This window comes from Callospermophilus lateralis, chromosome 5 (genome assembly GCF_048772815.1).
Source record: "Callospermophilus lateralis isolate mCalLat2 chromosome 5, mCalLat2.hap1, whole genome shotgun sequence".
NCBI lineage: Eukaryota > Metazoa > Chordata > Mammalia > Rodentia > Sciuridae > Callospermophilus > Callospermophilus lateralis.
In genome coordinates this window covers 107,234,395-107,250,912 of record NC_135309.1, presented here as the reverse complement: position 1 = coordinate 107,250,912, position 16,518 = coordinate 107,234,395, and the positions used below count along the sequence as shown (strand labels likewise).

Below are 16,518 nucleotides of genomic sequence, written 5' to 3'. Positions count from 1 at the left end.
TCAAAAACGGTAGCCAATTTATATAAGGTCTACACTGCTTTGCAGTGTTTTGAAAACAAATTAGAAATAGCCCTCCAGTTTTCCAGAGGTGATTACATCCAAGAAGCCTTAGGAATGTAAAGGAGAGGACAATATAAACAACAGCTCCGAGATAACTATGTCCGCAGCACTGTGGTAAGTGACTTCTTTTCCTTTTTCGTCCATCAGCAAGATGGAAGCTGGATTTGGTCCATTGCATAAAGCTCAGTGACCAGTGCATAAATCTGCTATTCGATCCTGGAAGAACTCTAAGGATCTAGAGTTAGCCGAGGAATTGCAGCAATGCTGGTGTTTCCAAGGGCCTAGGAAAAGCGAAAAGTCCTGGCCGACTGGCCACGAGGTCCTGTCTCCCAGGCTGCAGGTTTGTCTCCGTTAGCACAATGGACCAGGCGTCCCCCCTGCTCAGAGTAGACATGACAGGATTTGTTCCCTTTTGGCTGTGTCAGTTCTGCAAACCAGATATGAGAGGCTGCAAGCTCAGGAGAGCCTGCCTTTCTGGAACACCATTTATTTGGACAGGACAGGCCACTAAGGCGTTTTCGTCTCTTTAAAGCTCCCAGGGCAGAAAGCATATTTGAGGAATTCCTTCTTTCAAAGATTTTTTTTTTTTGCCCCTTCCAACATTTTGTTTAAGAGAAAATGAGATGTCTATCTTCTGTTTCCTTATTTTTTTTCAGGAAAGCAAAGGGTTGTTGACTTCCTCCCTCTCCCCTCCCTTCCTTCCTTCTTCCCGAAGGTACTCATCTGAGAAAAAGAGAACGAAGTATTGTTCCTGTTCTTCTTAAGTCATTTGAAACACTGTCCCTGCGAGTTCTTTAAGTTCCCTGCAATCTGTACACAAGAGAAAGAGGGAGAGAGAGAGGGAGAGAGACAGAGAGAGCCAGGGACCAGGTAAAGCGGTGGGGCTGCTGCAGCCATTCTGACCTCAGGAGCTGGTAAGTTACCCACACAATCCTTTCTGCTTCCATTTCAAAGTCCCTGGGATGGAGACTGGCCTGGGCATCTTCCACAGAAAATACCTTCCTGGGTGTAGTCCTTAATCACAGGGTGCGACTGCTAGATGACCCAGAATTTGAGCTTATACTTTTTTTTTTTTTTAATAGAATACTGATGCTTTGCGGATCTGAGGCTGGCAGAACTGGAAATAGAATTGCATTGGGGTTAAGGAGGACAGTGTGTGAAATCTGAATTTTGGCACAGATAATGTGGCAAGGTTAACCAGGAGCCACTGGAGTGTGTGATGTGTCCTACTGGAGAATTCACTCCTCCTCAGTGCTGTGCCCTGGGAACCTTCTCAGGGAGTCTGTTAAGAACTGTGGTTTGCTCTGGGTTTTTATTACATATTGTCTGGATTGAGTTGCCCTTCTCTTGTACTTTTCTTTGCATTCAGCACCCGACACCCTCTCCCCTCCCAAAAAAAGGGGGATTGTTAATTTGTGACTGTTATTCTGCATCACTGAAGTAGAAGGGAAATATAAGAAGGGAATGTCACTTTGGAACAACAGTTGGAGGGAGGCTTAGGTGTTCAGGTGCCACATGTGTGTTGACTGTAAATTTATTATTCACTGTTGATGGAAGATGTCATCTGCCACACAAAAGGAGGCAAAGATTTGGGGGCATGTAGCTTTAGTTTTGGAAAACAGCGTGCGTCTAGAATGGGATGATTAAGATTAATCGCTGTGTCAGTAGGAGTGAAAAGCTAAGCCATAGATGCAATTGAAAAACATTCTTTGGTGCCTGGTTTTCCAAGCGCTAGATAGAACACAGAAAGCTAATGGAGCTTATGCACACGACCAGTTTCTGAAGACTCACTTGCTTCCATTAAATTCGTCAGAAAGGATAATGTTACCAAGTACTCATTATGGCAAGCCATGAGGGAGCCGAGATCATGCTGTCAAAAATAGGTCAGCAAGGTCATTCCAAAAGACTGTGTGTGTTTACTGATATCAATAATTTAATTCAGAGTGGCGCTAAATGGGCGAGGGACAACAGCCATACATAAATTTTACAATATTAATTTCTATGAAATGTACTGGCAGAAATTTCCTGGGATCTGAAGAGTATAATAAAAATAGCTGGACTCTCATTTTAAAATTAATTTGGCCAGATTATACTTTCCCCACAATCGAGTAATTAATCTTTATGTGAAACTGAGCCATCATCTTAATGAGAAAATACGATGGACCTGGTCTGTTATGTAGGTTTGGTTCCATTAGTAAGACCTCCTTTTTCTTCTATTTTCAAAGAACTTTCCTTAGAATCACTGTTAAAAAAAGAGGTGTGATTAGTGTTTGTCTGCTTGAGGATGCAAAGCGATTCTAATGGCAGTCGCTGGTGGTTTCCAGCTCTTTGCTACCTACCCCAACCCCCTGTCTCATAGGTCTTCAGGTTAAAAAGTAGCCGGGGCTGGTCATCTTGGGCTTTTTGCATCATTTATCAGCCACTGTGATCCCAGAAGAAAACTCAGGGCTGCGATCTTGACTTGCTTCTTTCGGTTTCATTTCTCCTTGATAATGTTTAATGTGGGACCCAATTAAAACAACTGCACAGGACACTCTCTGGTTTTACTTATGGAGTAAAAGTGTCGGATGCAACATAAATAAAAGCAGAGTCACTCTGACCAAAGACCAGGAAGGCAAAGGTGGGAAAGGATAGTGTTACCAAGAACTCACTATGGCAAGCTCCGTCTTGGCCCGGGACTCAAGCCTAAGAACAGGGAACACACAATTTTCTTTAAGAGTAAAAAATAGATATTCAATGTTTCAGTGAACAGCGTAATGTCACTGCCATGAGAATGTTTATTAGATACTGGGCAGGGCAGGGGTGATGGTGGAAAGTTTGGCTACCTGAAGATACTAGCCACTGACTAGTCTAGGCTCTGCCGCTACCTCTCAAACTACCTTATTCAACTCCAAGGAGTGAATTGGCATTTCTGGAAACTTCCAGAATGACTGTTCTCTGGGGTCATCAGAAGCTCTCTTGTGGCATCATTAGGGGAATTCCAGTTTGGAATGATGCAGAATTTGACTCACACAAGATTTTGTTAATTAATTTTTGCCAAAAGTGTCCACATAGGTAGTTATCATTTGTCATACTTTTTTTTTCTCTCAAGGTACTGGGCTAGTACCCAGGACCTAGTGCATGCTCAGCACACACTCTACCACTTATCTATACCCCCAACCCCAATATATAGTTTAAATCATGTGAGCATATATGACCTGCAGCTCTGGGTGCTGGTACTTAAATCAGAGCCAATAGAACATCAAAAGCACTTTGGTTTCTGTTGTATGCAAATTTGGGGTTGAATTCCAGCTTGGTGACTTACTGATCATGAGCCTTAGGTGGGGTCCTTACCCTAAGTCTTAGTATCCCCAAACATAAAACTGCATCAACATAACTGAGTTACTCTGATGATTAAATATGATTATTAATATAAAGCAGTTAACACAATGCTTGTTAAGTAGTAAGAGTCAACCAATATTAGCTGTGATTTTTCAAGAGCCGTTTGTTAACATTGAAGAGTCCTGTATTTTTACAAATAGAAGGAATAGAATTCAATCTTCTGTAATCTGGATTATTATTCTTGTTCAATGCTGTGCCAAGCATCTTTCAGAACAAAGCTTATTCCCTCTAGCTATTCAATTGGGCACACATTGACACATTCTGGATTCCAAATTCTTATAAAAGAAGGTGGGGTTTAATGTGCTGATATTCATCTCTGATTCTGGCAGAAGCAGCCGCTTTGGCCTCACTGTAGGTCAGCGGTAGCTGATGGAGCTCAGAGCAGGGAACGTTTGCTCTGGGACCCAAGTTTTCAACTTAGAGGAATGTGCAGTAGACATGACACGGCAGTCTCCTCTTACCCACTTCCCCAAGCTCCCAAGCTCTGTGTTGTTGGTGACCTTTTCCCTGGCTGCAGAGGGCTGCAGACACTTATTTTGGACTTCATGGTGGCTGTGCCATGACTCAGCTAGAGAGAAAAGCCCTGGAAGTGACACATTCTCCCCCAACCCAGGGCTGAGTACACTCGGAGTTCCCTGTCCTCAAACATTCCAGCAGCAACCTACTCACCTTCACACCAGTCAAGAGGACACCGTGTCACATGGGTGTGTGTGTGTGTGTGTGTGTGTGTGTGTGTGTGTGTAGGGGGACGTGTTGGATCCAACAGCAATTTTTTTCTCACTCTGAATGTCAAAACCTACATGCATGTTATTTCATCAAATAATAATGATACTCTTTTTAGGTCTTAAATTTCCTTTCCCTTTTCAAAAGCAAAACACACAACAGCAAAAATGACTGAACATCTACCACCATCAGCCCAGAACTTTGAGTTTCTTGTGTTAGAATAAAAGGCTCAGATACAAGAGGGACTTGTCTGAACACTCACCTTAGGGGAACAAATTGAAGCTGATTTCTTCTGCACTACTGTACAAAAGGCACCTTCTAATGCGGCAGGATGCAGTAGATCAAAGAGCAGATTATCACTCTTGTTCTCAGCCCACCTCTGCCTCTCACTGTACGGTGACTTGCCAGGTTTTTTCATTTCCTTGGACTTTCATTTTCTTCTCTGTGCAGTGTTGCAGAGGGACTCAATCAGTGACCTGTGTGTGAGTGTGTAGCAGAATTCACCTGGACCTTGTTTACACTCCTCCTGCCATGCTCACTGCCCCGCGAGATCTACCAGATTCTGCTGCTGGTATCCTGAGGGTGGTCTCTGGCTCTGCCTTCTTCAGGATGGCACCGATGCTAACTCTACACTGATGTTTTGAGAGCCATGCTTTTAAATGAAATGTATGTTATGCACTAGATGTTCTCTTTAGAAGTTAGTTTTGAAGGTAGCATTATTTGAAGGTATTGTTATTCTAGAAGCTTTTAGTATTATGGAATCAGAAATGTCCCAGCCAGTTAAGCAATCTGATGATACTGATCAATGTACAATAAGTGTGTATAATCAATTCTCTATTTCTCTATATCCTTGGCCCCAGGGATTTAATCAACTGCAGACTAGGGAAAAAAAAATGCCTTTCTGTTGAATATATACAGGCTTTTTTTTTTCATTGCCATTATTCCCTAAACAATATAGTTTAACAACTATTTACAAAACAGTTACATGTATTAGGTTATCACAAATTATCTATAGTTGATTTTAAGTATCTGGGAGTTTGTGTGTGTAGGTTATATGCAAATACTAATCCATGGATTTGGGTATCTGTAGGAATCCTGGAGCTCATCCCTCATCCACACCAAGGGGCAACTGTATAGACCATGAAAAAATCAGTTATTTGGAACTATGAATATTATAATTCTGTATAAACAGCATTTTTAATTTATGTATTTCCCTATTATTTGCAACTTACATATAGTGATATATATATTTTTCTTTATCAAGAAAAACACAAATATTAAATATTTTCTATCTTAGAACACTAGTAGATTTGATCTTGTAAGGTTTTGCTTTTTAAAACATCTTATCATGGTGCTGTGTTCAGCCTGTCTTAGAAGTTATATCCTTCTCCCTAAGTTAATAGTGATGTGGAAAGGCCAAAGAATTGATAGTGGTTTTGAAAAATCAGCACTCAATAGTCATGTTAAATTGGCTTTAATTACAAGAAAAATATGTAGCTTATCAAAAAAGTTGTTCTTATGTTCCTGATCTACCTTTCCTGATCTTACTTAATTTTTCCCCTCATATGTCTGGATGGTTAATGAAACAGAGTAGCAGTGAACACAGTCTCCATCTGACAGGAACATGGAGACCACCAACACTGACATGTACTCTCAGAAATGACTCTTCTTCCTATACCAAATCCATTGACATAAAACAACAGTATTTAGATAAAAGAATAAAACTATCTCCTCATCAGGTAGGTGTATAAATAGAAAGTAAGCACCACAAAGACAGGAACTTTATTCTGTCCACTGCTGTATGTGCAGGGCCCAGAATAGTTCATAGCATATAATAGATGCACAATAAATATCTGTTGAATAGATGAATGAATGAATTAAGTGGACTGTTGAGTGACATGTGCTATCTTTATATCATACAAAATGAAGCAGTTGTCGTAAAAAAAAAAAAAGTTTGTTAAGTGTTTTTGGGGTCTGGACAATGCCAAACTGCCAGCTTGACAGATGTATGCCTAACCTGAATTAACTGAAATCATATGGGTTTGTTCTATCATTTTGTGCATGCAGCTGCTACGAGTCTATTAAAAATAAACTCATCCTGGCAAGGATCCTCACCACCCCTATTCATGGGAGATAAACATTTATCAGATAGGTACACTGAAAGACTGTTAGTTGCATTTTATTTCCATGTATTTTATGGGCAGATGATGGGTTAGCAAATTGTTTTTGGTCAGACAGAGAAAATGGTAATTTGTCTTTCCTTGACTAAAAGAGCTGTGAGCCAGCATTCAGCCTTGAGAATGTGCAGCACTCTGGTTTACTGTGGGCAAAGCTGTAAATCCAAGTTAAAGGGATGTCACTAGGGGTGAGTTTGCAAAACACCATGGGGTGAATTCTGGGACAGAAATGTGATATCCTTGTTGAGGACAATACTATTTTCTTTTATGTAATTAAAGGCAATGAAGATAGCCAAAATACTGGATTGAGGCAGTTTTACATTTATTTGGCAAATTTAAAGTGGTAAATAGAAAGGTTCAATAACAAATTGGGATGATGCTAACAATTTTGGATGATACTGTTACATTTAACACCATTGGGGGTGGAAGGGTTCTGTAATTTAGAGTAGTAACTGAAAAAGCTTTCTCTATTTATATTGATGAAGCCTGTCTCTTTAGTGATGAGTACAGGAGACACAAAGTCAATTCTGTACCATCCGCCCATCTCCCTGATACATATGGCCCCATTTTAACCTCATTCTATGTGGCCACTGAAACCAAGAACTAATTAATATAACTAACAGCAGCTTCAGCACCAAAGACCCCTTGGGGAGGTGTCATTACTAGGTTTGGGGCCTCCAAAGATGCATCATTTCACTGAACCCTCCCATCCTAAGAAGTAGGTGCTTTATTCTTCTCATCTTAGAGAAAGGCAAAAACATCTTTTTTTTTTTTTAAGACAAATAATCTAGAGGAAGTGATTTGCTTCACTAAATCAATGTTGCACTTTTCAGATTTTGCATGAAGGAGGAAAGGTTAACGGTAGCTCATCATTGTTTAAAAGTTAAATATCCTCGCACAGTACTCTTCAAATGTTGTCCAGGGACCAACAGTGTGGCATCATCTAGAAGTCTGTTAGAAAGGCAGATCTGAAGGCTCCACCCTCAGACCTACTGAATCAGAAACTGCATTTTAACAAGACCTCCCAATGACTCAGTTGCACGGTCAAATGTGACTTGAGGGTTTTGATCTGTTGAATGCACATTGATCTTGGAATGTGTATCCTTGTTCCAGAGTTACAAAGCCATTTGTTAGTACCGACCATGTCCAAGATGGCGGAACTCTCTGTTAGATCGTGGCATTACTGAACGAGGGCTTTTTTCCTTTCCCTTCCAAGCAGCATTGAGCATGCTGATTGTGGTATCACCCGGCAAGTTAACTCCTTTCCAAAAGATCCCACTCTCGGGTAAGGTCAGAGTTTTGATTTTCAAGCCTATTCAGAGCATGGGTCATCAAAGTCACCTGGGGAGGATTCCTAGGCCCTTCCCTAGATTGAAGGAGTCTGGATGGGAACCAAGGCTCTGCCCATTACCCAAGGCACTGGCTCAGGGTAGGGAAATCTCCAGGGAGGGCAGTGATGTGTATTTGGGAGAATTACCCTAAAAAGAGTTCAGCTTTTTTTCAGCAGCTTGGGAAAAAAAAAAAAAAAAAAAAAGCACACATAAAAACATAATTAGGGAGTGTGGGAGAGAGCGCATTGTAGTTTTCCAGGAAGAATGGGTACCCGGCCAGCTTCGTCCTTGAATGTTCCAGAATGGGGGCAAGAAATCCTGCCGTGCTCCTTGGGTTGTGGGAGGGGAGAGGGACCCTGTCCTCCAGCATCCCAGCCAAGGAGGAGATGCCAGTACGCTCACCTCACTCTTCCCACTCAGAAAACTCTGCGGAAAGAATCCTTAGAGTTTCCTTTGCTCTGGGGACTCACCGTTCTCTTTTGGAACAGAAATCAAGAGGGGACTATTGTTGGAGGGGTGGGGAGAGGAAACAGGGCAGGAAGGGAGCAAGGGAGAGGACCGGAATAGCTTCTGGTGCTGCAGCCGGGAAGAAACAGGGCCTCTGCCTGGATGGAGATGGTGACTTCTCCCCCTTAACTGAGACCCTCTGGCCTCCTTCCACGGGAAGTGCAGAGAGACTTCAGGGTTTCAAGGCTGCTCTGTGGCACAGCTGCCACGCCAGGGCCCACTGTGCTGTCTCTCACTGGCCCGTCTTCTCCTTCTGACAGTTTCCTCCCTACAGAAGAGTGGAGCCTCCTTCCCCTCACCCCCAGCTCCCACAGAACTTCCTCAGTTCACACAACAAGCACAAGAAGAGGTCTTCCAGCATTATCCTAAGCAATGTAGACACAGAGCACTTTGCAGTGCTAAGGAGCACTATACTTAATCCATCAGGATGAGGTCCTGAGATGTTAGAACCCGACTTCGTAGGATGAGGAACACACACAAGTGCAAAGAGGCTACTAACAGGTCTATCCAGAATCTCACCTCCTACCTAGCTCTGCAGGGAGCTGGGCATAGAGGGACTGCTCTGTGCACCATCTTTATGACACCCAGCAATGCAGCAGGAACACGGGATTCTCCTCCAACAGCTCTCCAGGCACACCACTGATGTCACAGCATAATCCCTCATCTCTGGTGGGGTCCAGGTCTCCAGGGACTTGTCTCCTGGCTGCAACCTGGATCTGAATAGGGATGTTGGAGAAGAAGCAGAGAGCCTAGTTTTAGGGAAAGAAGGTACAGTCAATCATTTTGAAGAAGGCAATCCCATTTCTGTGTGTCTTTACCCCTCCATCCACTCAGACATATCCCACTATTTAACCTGACTTACACTGGCTCCTTGGTGCCCCTTCTGAGTGTCCTAGGAGAGGAATTTTGACATCACATCTTTAATACATGCAGTTGGGAAGGATATTTAATGATGAGCAAATCCCATCCCAGTTTTGGACATAAAGTGCCAAATATATTTGCTCTTGAACCAATATAGGTTTCTTATGGGGGTGGTGGTTTGCTTAATAAAGAGCTATCTCTTATGCATATGCCTCAAATGCTTTACACACATACATATAAACACATAGTTTACCTCAAATTGTTGAATCTTATGGAATATTAAGAACTAAGGAATGAGCCCTAAATTGTTCATTTGGAGCAAGAATGTAGTATCTGATCCTCAGTACCCTATACTTCCAAATATATTTACTGTCTTTGTATATTTTTGAAAATGATGTTACAAAGAGTTTGGTTTTTGTTAGCTAGTGGCATCAGGAAGAAGATAAGAAAAGTCTTAAGTACTATTGCAAGTAATTCATAAAGTTCTTCTTCCACTTCCTGTGTGTCATTTTGAGAATGTAAGCAATGCAAGAGAAAGAGCTAAACCTGGAGTCAGAGAATAAAGGCTGAAGTGTGCTCACTGACACATGAATAGATGGTCGATCAGCGAACCCAAATGCAGATGGGAATTTAGTGTATGATAAAAATAGCATTGGATATCAGAGGGGAAGTCAAATTGTGTAATTAATGATGTTGGGACAACTAAGTAGCTATTTAGGAAAAAAACAAACATATTGCCACTTTATTTCCTAAAATAAATTCCACATAGGTCAAAGCCTTAAAATGTTAGAAATGCAAACTTACTGTGATCCCAAATTGCACTAAAAAATTCTTTTAAAAAATGACGGCATAAAAATACTAGAAAAACTGAGAGATTTGTTTTTTGAATCTCAGAGTAGGGAAGGTCTTTGCTAGTTTTACTTGAAAGTCTTAGCATTTATCATACATTAAAACAAAAACTCCTTCAGGTCTAACCCAGTGAATAAGATCAAGACAAAAAAGTAGGGAAAACATTTTTGAAAGTACATCACAAAAAGCCTAATGTAAACAGAAACACAGGAAAGTGACCCGAAACACAGATTTCACACAAAATGGAACATAGCTGACTTTTAAACATGAAAAATAGAAGATACTCATCCTCATTTATAGTAATAAAATGCAAACTAAAACTCTGAGATTGCCAAATTTTACCTGCTTGACTAGCAAAGATGAAACCTTTGGCCAGGCACAGTGGCACAGCCTGTAATCCCAGCAGGTCAGAAGTGTGAGGCAGGAGGATAGCATGTTCAATGCCAGCCTCAGCAACTTAGTGAGGCCCCAGGCAATTCTGCAAGACCCTGTTTCTAAATAAAATATAAAAAAGGGCTGGGGATGTGGCTCAGAGGTTAAGAGCCCTGGTACCAAAAAAAAAAAAAAAAAAAAAAAAAGAAGAAGAAGAAAAAGAAAAGAAAGAAAGAAAGAAAACAAAAGTTAAAAAAAAAAAACCTTTCTGAGCACACATGCTCTGGGATTCTGGAGAGTACTCTCAGATATTTCTGGTGTAATTGAAATTTAGGAAAACTTCTACAGAGGCCAATTTGTAAATGTCTATCAAAATGTAATATTGAGTAGAATTTACCCTACAAATACACTTAGGAGATGCAAAAAGACATACCCACACTACAATATATTTGCCATAACATTATTTAAAACAGAAAAAAGAGATATTAGCACAATTTTCTGAGTAATAGACGGGCTAAATTAAGTACAGTACATTTGTACAATGGAGTATTAGTCAATCCTTAAAAAGGAGGGAAGAGAATATAAATGGATTCCAAGATATATGATTGATTGATTTGACAAAGATGAAGGTAATTCAAAGAGATATGGATAGTCTTTTCAATGAATGATACTAGAACAACTCAAATCTATATGAAAAAGAAAAAGTAAACTGACTCTTATCTCACACTATACACACATATGAACTTGAAGTAGATCATAGGCCTACATAGAAGAATTAGATAAAACTATCAAATTTCTAAAAGGAAACATAGGAGATTAGGCAAATAGCTCTTGGTTAAAACATGAAATGCACAAGTAACAAATGAAGAAATTGATAAAGTAGACTTCATCAAACTTAAAATCTTTTTCCCCTCAAGTAAGGTTAACATTTTAAAAATGGGAAGACAAGCCACAAATTAGGAGGAAATATATTCCATATATTTATTTGGTAAAGATTGGTTTATAGACTATTTAAATAATCATTTAAATTTGCTAATAATAAGACAAACAAATTAAAAAGAAGCAAAAGTTTGCATACTTAAAAAAAAGATATTCCAAAATTAGATTTGAGTGATGGTTGAACAACTACATAAATTTTTCTAGAACTCATCATACTGCATATTTTAAAGTACTTGAATTCCGTATTATGTAAATTAATTCATAACATGGGGGTGTGAAGAATAAGGCAGCTCTATATGTTCTGAGAATTGAGCAATCACCAACCTGTATAGTTCAGTATTGAAAAAAATATGATGTTTCCATTGTATGAAATGCTATCATTTTCCAAAAGTCTATTTGCTATGTATAGAATGTCTCTGGAAGGCTACAATAGGCTTGCCAATAGAATCTTTCTTTAGCTGGGGGAATGAGATGGATGGAAGACATGGGTGTAAGGGGAAAACTTAACTGCCTATCCTTTTTGTGTTCCCAATGAGAGAGAGAGAGAGAGAGAGAGAGAGAGAGAGAGAGAGAGAGAATTTTCAAATATACCAGTGCTATGACCATGGGCAAATGCCTGAGCCTGTTTTCTCACCTGAAAAATGAGGGGATTAGTTGACCACTAAGGATACTTCTGATTTTTAAATCCTGTAATCTGAAAACAACAGCCCTTATTATGTTCACTTTAGAGATGAGAAAACAGAGGTTCAGAAAGGGCACACAACACAGCTGCTTGGATCTTTGGGGGAATATAGAGTTACCACAAAGAGTTTGTATGTAGATGTCAACACCTCCTATTGGAAAACTGACCAAATAATATTTTAGAGGGATATATACCTCTGTTGTCCAAATTTGGTTATGTCGTGGGTGGTTAATTAACTAGAAATTAAAGATGTTACTAAATACAAAATAGCTTTGATTTTTTTTGTATTTTTTTCTAACTTATTAGGGATTTGCAAAATGAGTTTATTTTTTAAAATTTTGTGCTGAGAAGTTTGGGATACACTTCTGGGACAAAAGTTGGATTTCACTAACAAATTTTAGGGGGATATGATAAAGTCTGTGAAGTATATGGAAATATTTATCATTGTTGTTAATTTCTTCCTTCATCTGATAATTGTCTGTAAAAAACTCCTGGTTTCTTCCTTTATTATGTATATGACCTTGAGCAGTTTGCTTAACCTGTTTGTGTTCTTGTTTCCTCATTGACAAAATGTGGCAAAGAATAGCACCTACCTCACAGGGTGCTGTGACAGTCATACAATGCGATGTCTCCAACACATTCTTGTTGCATAGAAAATACTCAGCAAATCATGCTGTTCTTGCCACAGTTTTTGATGCATAGGCGATGCTCAATAAACATTTTGGGATTGAATTGGTAAGAGAACATGTGAAGGAGGAATAAAGGGCCATCTAGCATTGCAATTCATTTGCATATCCTTGGTCACAGACAGGACAGTGGGTTTTATGCAGATACTATATTGCGGGTATTTGCCTAGGTTATTGCAAGTTAGAGGAATAATGATATTTCTGGGTCTTTGGCCCAGCAGACTTTCCAAGTCTATCACCTGTGCGTGTTAGATGCATTAAAACATGCATTTAGGGACCAGCAGGAAGATTTGGCCTTAGAGCCAATGTGAGGTCCAGGCTTCATTCCTCATTACCAACCGTAAGAGGAAACAAGCCCATCGGCCCCTGAATAGGAGAGAAGCAATGCTCTCTTGCCACAAACCAAAATGCTGAGGACCACAGTTATCAGAGGGTCAAAGGAAGTTAGAATGACCTTTCATAGCAACTTAAAATTTAAGCCAGTTTAAAATTTCACTTCCAGCTCATCCTGTGGACATTTAGGTTTGTTACATCAACAGCCTTCTAGCCTAATAGAAACAGTTGTTTTTGGTCTTTTGGTGTTTGCAAGTGAGACTTTTTAAATGATTAATTAAATTTGTTCTAAAATGGATCCATTAAAACATAAAAATGGTACATATTAATGGAATGCCCTGAGACTTGAGGTTTTGCATGTAAGAGAAAAGAACCTATTGCTGGACCTTGAAAGGTGGGATGCCCTGCATTTTAGGACAGACTGACATAGTTCTTTTTTGTTTGTTTATTTGTTTTTTGTTTTACATTAAATTTTATTTTGGATTATCTATTACAATTTTGAATAATGCATATGTGCTATAGTTGTCTTAAAATAAATTATAACATTTTCTATTGATAACAATTTTGAAATCTAATTTCTACACAAAATGAAATACCTGTGACCTAGTTATTTCTGAAGGTAAATAGGCCAATGAAGAAATCATCAGCTTCTCAGAACTGATTGCTTTTTCTGAGACCAGCAGTAATAATAGTGGCAACTACTGCTCCTTGGAGGTCCATGTGGGGAGGTTCTGTGCTACCATATCAGACACTAAAGTTGATAAGATCCAGTCTGAGCCTTCCAGAAGTTTCCAGAAAAATTAAAGTTCCTATGGAAAAGTGAGGAATATATTTCCCTGTCATCTCCATCCACTGGCCCTGTTTCTGCTCACTGGGATCACATGGGATGAACCCAGTTGATCTAAGAGTCAACTCTTTGAAATACTTAAACATGAGCCATCAAGCCCCCAAGCCTCTATCAGGCCTCCCTCTGAACATACCAGGTGACTTCAGCCATCTCAACAAGGTGGGGCTTTAGTCTCTTGGCCATCAGGTCATACTCCTCTGCATATTCTCTGATTTGTCCCTGTCCATAATGTTTTACTTAGAAATTCCCCTTCCCTTACCACCCCAATGATTTTGGCCAGTAAAGAATAGGGCTGGAGTCTCTCAGGCCCATTTCCAGGTCCACAAGAAACTTCTAGGATCCTCCCTCAAAAAGTCAGGTGAAGGGACCTGGAGTAAAAGAACAAGAAAGGTGGAAGGAGAATTATTGATTTGACTTGCTATTTCTATATATCTTCAGTCCCAATCTTGTCTCCGGTCTTCCTCCTTCCTCCGTATAACCTTGAGAATATCTTACCAGTGTCATTAGAAAGATTAAATACCAATATAATTACAATTTATCAAGAGTTTTTGTTTTGTTTGGTACCAGGTACTTTACATTTCTTACTTTATATCATAATAACCCTGTAAGATAGGTTACTATTTTTTCAACCTCCATTTTTGCGTATGAGGAGATTGAAGCTCAGAGATTAAATAACTTGCCATTAGCTGGAAAGAGATAGAATCCAAACTGAATGCTGCCCAACTTTTAAGTTTATGCTCCTTCTATATTTGTAAAACTCTGTGATATAACACACTTGAACATACTTAGAACTTCACCTGGCCACACTAGGTACTTAATAAATGCTGGTTTCCTTTTCTTTCATGATCCTTTCTCTTCCTTTCAAGAATTTCATGCAATCCTCAAATGAGAAAGAGAGCTTTGAATTGCGCTACATCCCTGAGATAGTTGGATAACATGAATTCTGAAATGATAACTTTTAGCCATCTAAGTCCTTCCATGACGGGACAGCTCTATGGGGTCTCTGTTAACTAGGCCAACGAGTTTGCAGTCAAGGAATGGAATGTCTGAGGATTCTTTCTAAATAATTCCCACCCCTTATAGCTTCTTCCCCTTCCTTCAAATAATTTTATTCACTCTCCAAACTACTCAGTTATGTTCAGTGTCTTTTGAGCTCTAAGGTGCCTTAGACCTGGTCTTGCCTCTTTGGAATATGAGTCCACAGGTCAGGGCAGGATGTAGATAGCAAGGAAAGTGGTCTTGGGGGGAGGGGGGGCTGCTCTTTGGTTCCTCCAACCTCCAGTGGGGTCCTGTATGTCTCTCTTAAAGTTTCCGTTATGTAAAGCAGCTGTTATACTCAAAGCCAGTTCTCACCTGGGGGACAGTCCAGTTCTCCCTGGTGGCACTTGGAAATAGACAGGGGGCTTTGTGATTATCACAATTACTGGGGGTACTTTTGGCATCTAGTGGCTGGTGGTGAACAGGCATGTTACATTCTGCACGCCACAGTCCGGAACAACAAAAAATTAACCCCCACAAAATAGCCAGACCATCGCCTGCCCTGAGAAGGTCAGGGCCATGACTTTCTTCTCACCATGTCCCTCCATGTCCAGCTCAGTTCTCAGCCCTCCACAGATTCTTCGCACAGATCTTTTGAACTAATGTTCTCTTTTTTCACCTTGCCATGTTTCTGCATGTCTCCTCTTCTCTTCTACAGGAGCATTGTTCTTGCCTCTAATTTCAGGAGCCACCTTCAAAGGTAGAAGCCTTATTTAGCTGTCTCTCATCTCGGTTCCATTTCTTTTTCCCTCCTCTCAAAGTTTTCAACAATTTGGAAACCCACAGTACTAATGAATGCCTTGTGAATTGATCAATTAGATTTATCCTTTGAGTATAACTTGAAGGCCTGACTTTTGAGAGTCATTTTAGGTGGGAACATTTTTCTCCAAAGTAGATTAAATGCTCTAAAAAGCTATTAGGTCCATGGCCTAAATGATTAAGTTGTTAAGTGATTAACTCTAAGTGACTTGGCCAAAGCAGCCTCAGCGGCCCTGTTGGCTTCCCCTTGTAAGGAGCAGTGAGGAAAGAGCTAAAGCGGGATCTGACTGTCTTTGCCATTCTTGCTGGGACGTCAGGCATACAGGCACTAAGCAGATCAAGGACTCCAGCTCCAGCCAGGACAGATGACCCAGCAGACGAGAGTCAGTACTGGGTCCCTGCCGGGTTTCTGTGTTGGGTCTTGGTGACAGAAGCATGCTGTGGCCACGCAGAGCGTTCTTGTGACTGGAAACTTTTGAGTTCATTGGTTTTACTTTCTGACTGATTCCCTTGAGACGACCCTTATCTCCTTTCCTTTTTGTAAATTTGGAGAGAAGGTTCTCTTCCTGTCCTGGGAATTCCCAACTCTGCCCCACTCAGGGGCTCTCCCACTTTCTTAAAGGATGCTAGGGGATACTTTAAAAGGTCTTAAAGTTCATTTTCAGTCTTCTCAAATTGAAAACATCTCTCTGAAAAGCTGCATTGCCTGTGACTTGGGAAGGATCTGGAAACAGAGAAATTTGGTAAGGGAGTAAAGGACTAACATTTATTTAGCAATTGCCATGTACCATGCATATTACATATTTTAATCTTCCTTCAGATCCATGAAGTAGCGTGTTAGTCAGGATAGACTAAGCTATGTTTCAATAACAAACAGGCCCTAAATCTCCACAGAGAGAGAAGAGAGAGAGGATTTATTTCTCAGTTCATTACATATCCATCACATTGATCAAATGAGGCTTTGTGTGGCTTT

The 16,518-nt window shown here is 40.2% G+C and overlaps 1 protein-coding gene across 1 annotated transcript in view; it reads left to right on the top strand.

Annotated features, from left to right (window-relative positions):
* Positions 1-833: 833 nt before the first annotated feature.
* Positions 834-16,518, top strand: part of Znf366 (zinc finger protein 366) — a 66,743-nt gene continuing 51,058 nt past the window's right edge. The window contains exon 1 of the mRNA XM_076857135.1: positions 834-974. The gene's annotated coding sequence lies outside the window, so the exon portion shown is untranslated. The remainder of the gene's footprint in view (positions 975-16,518) is intronic.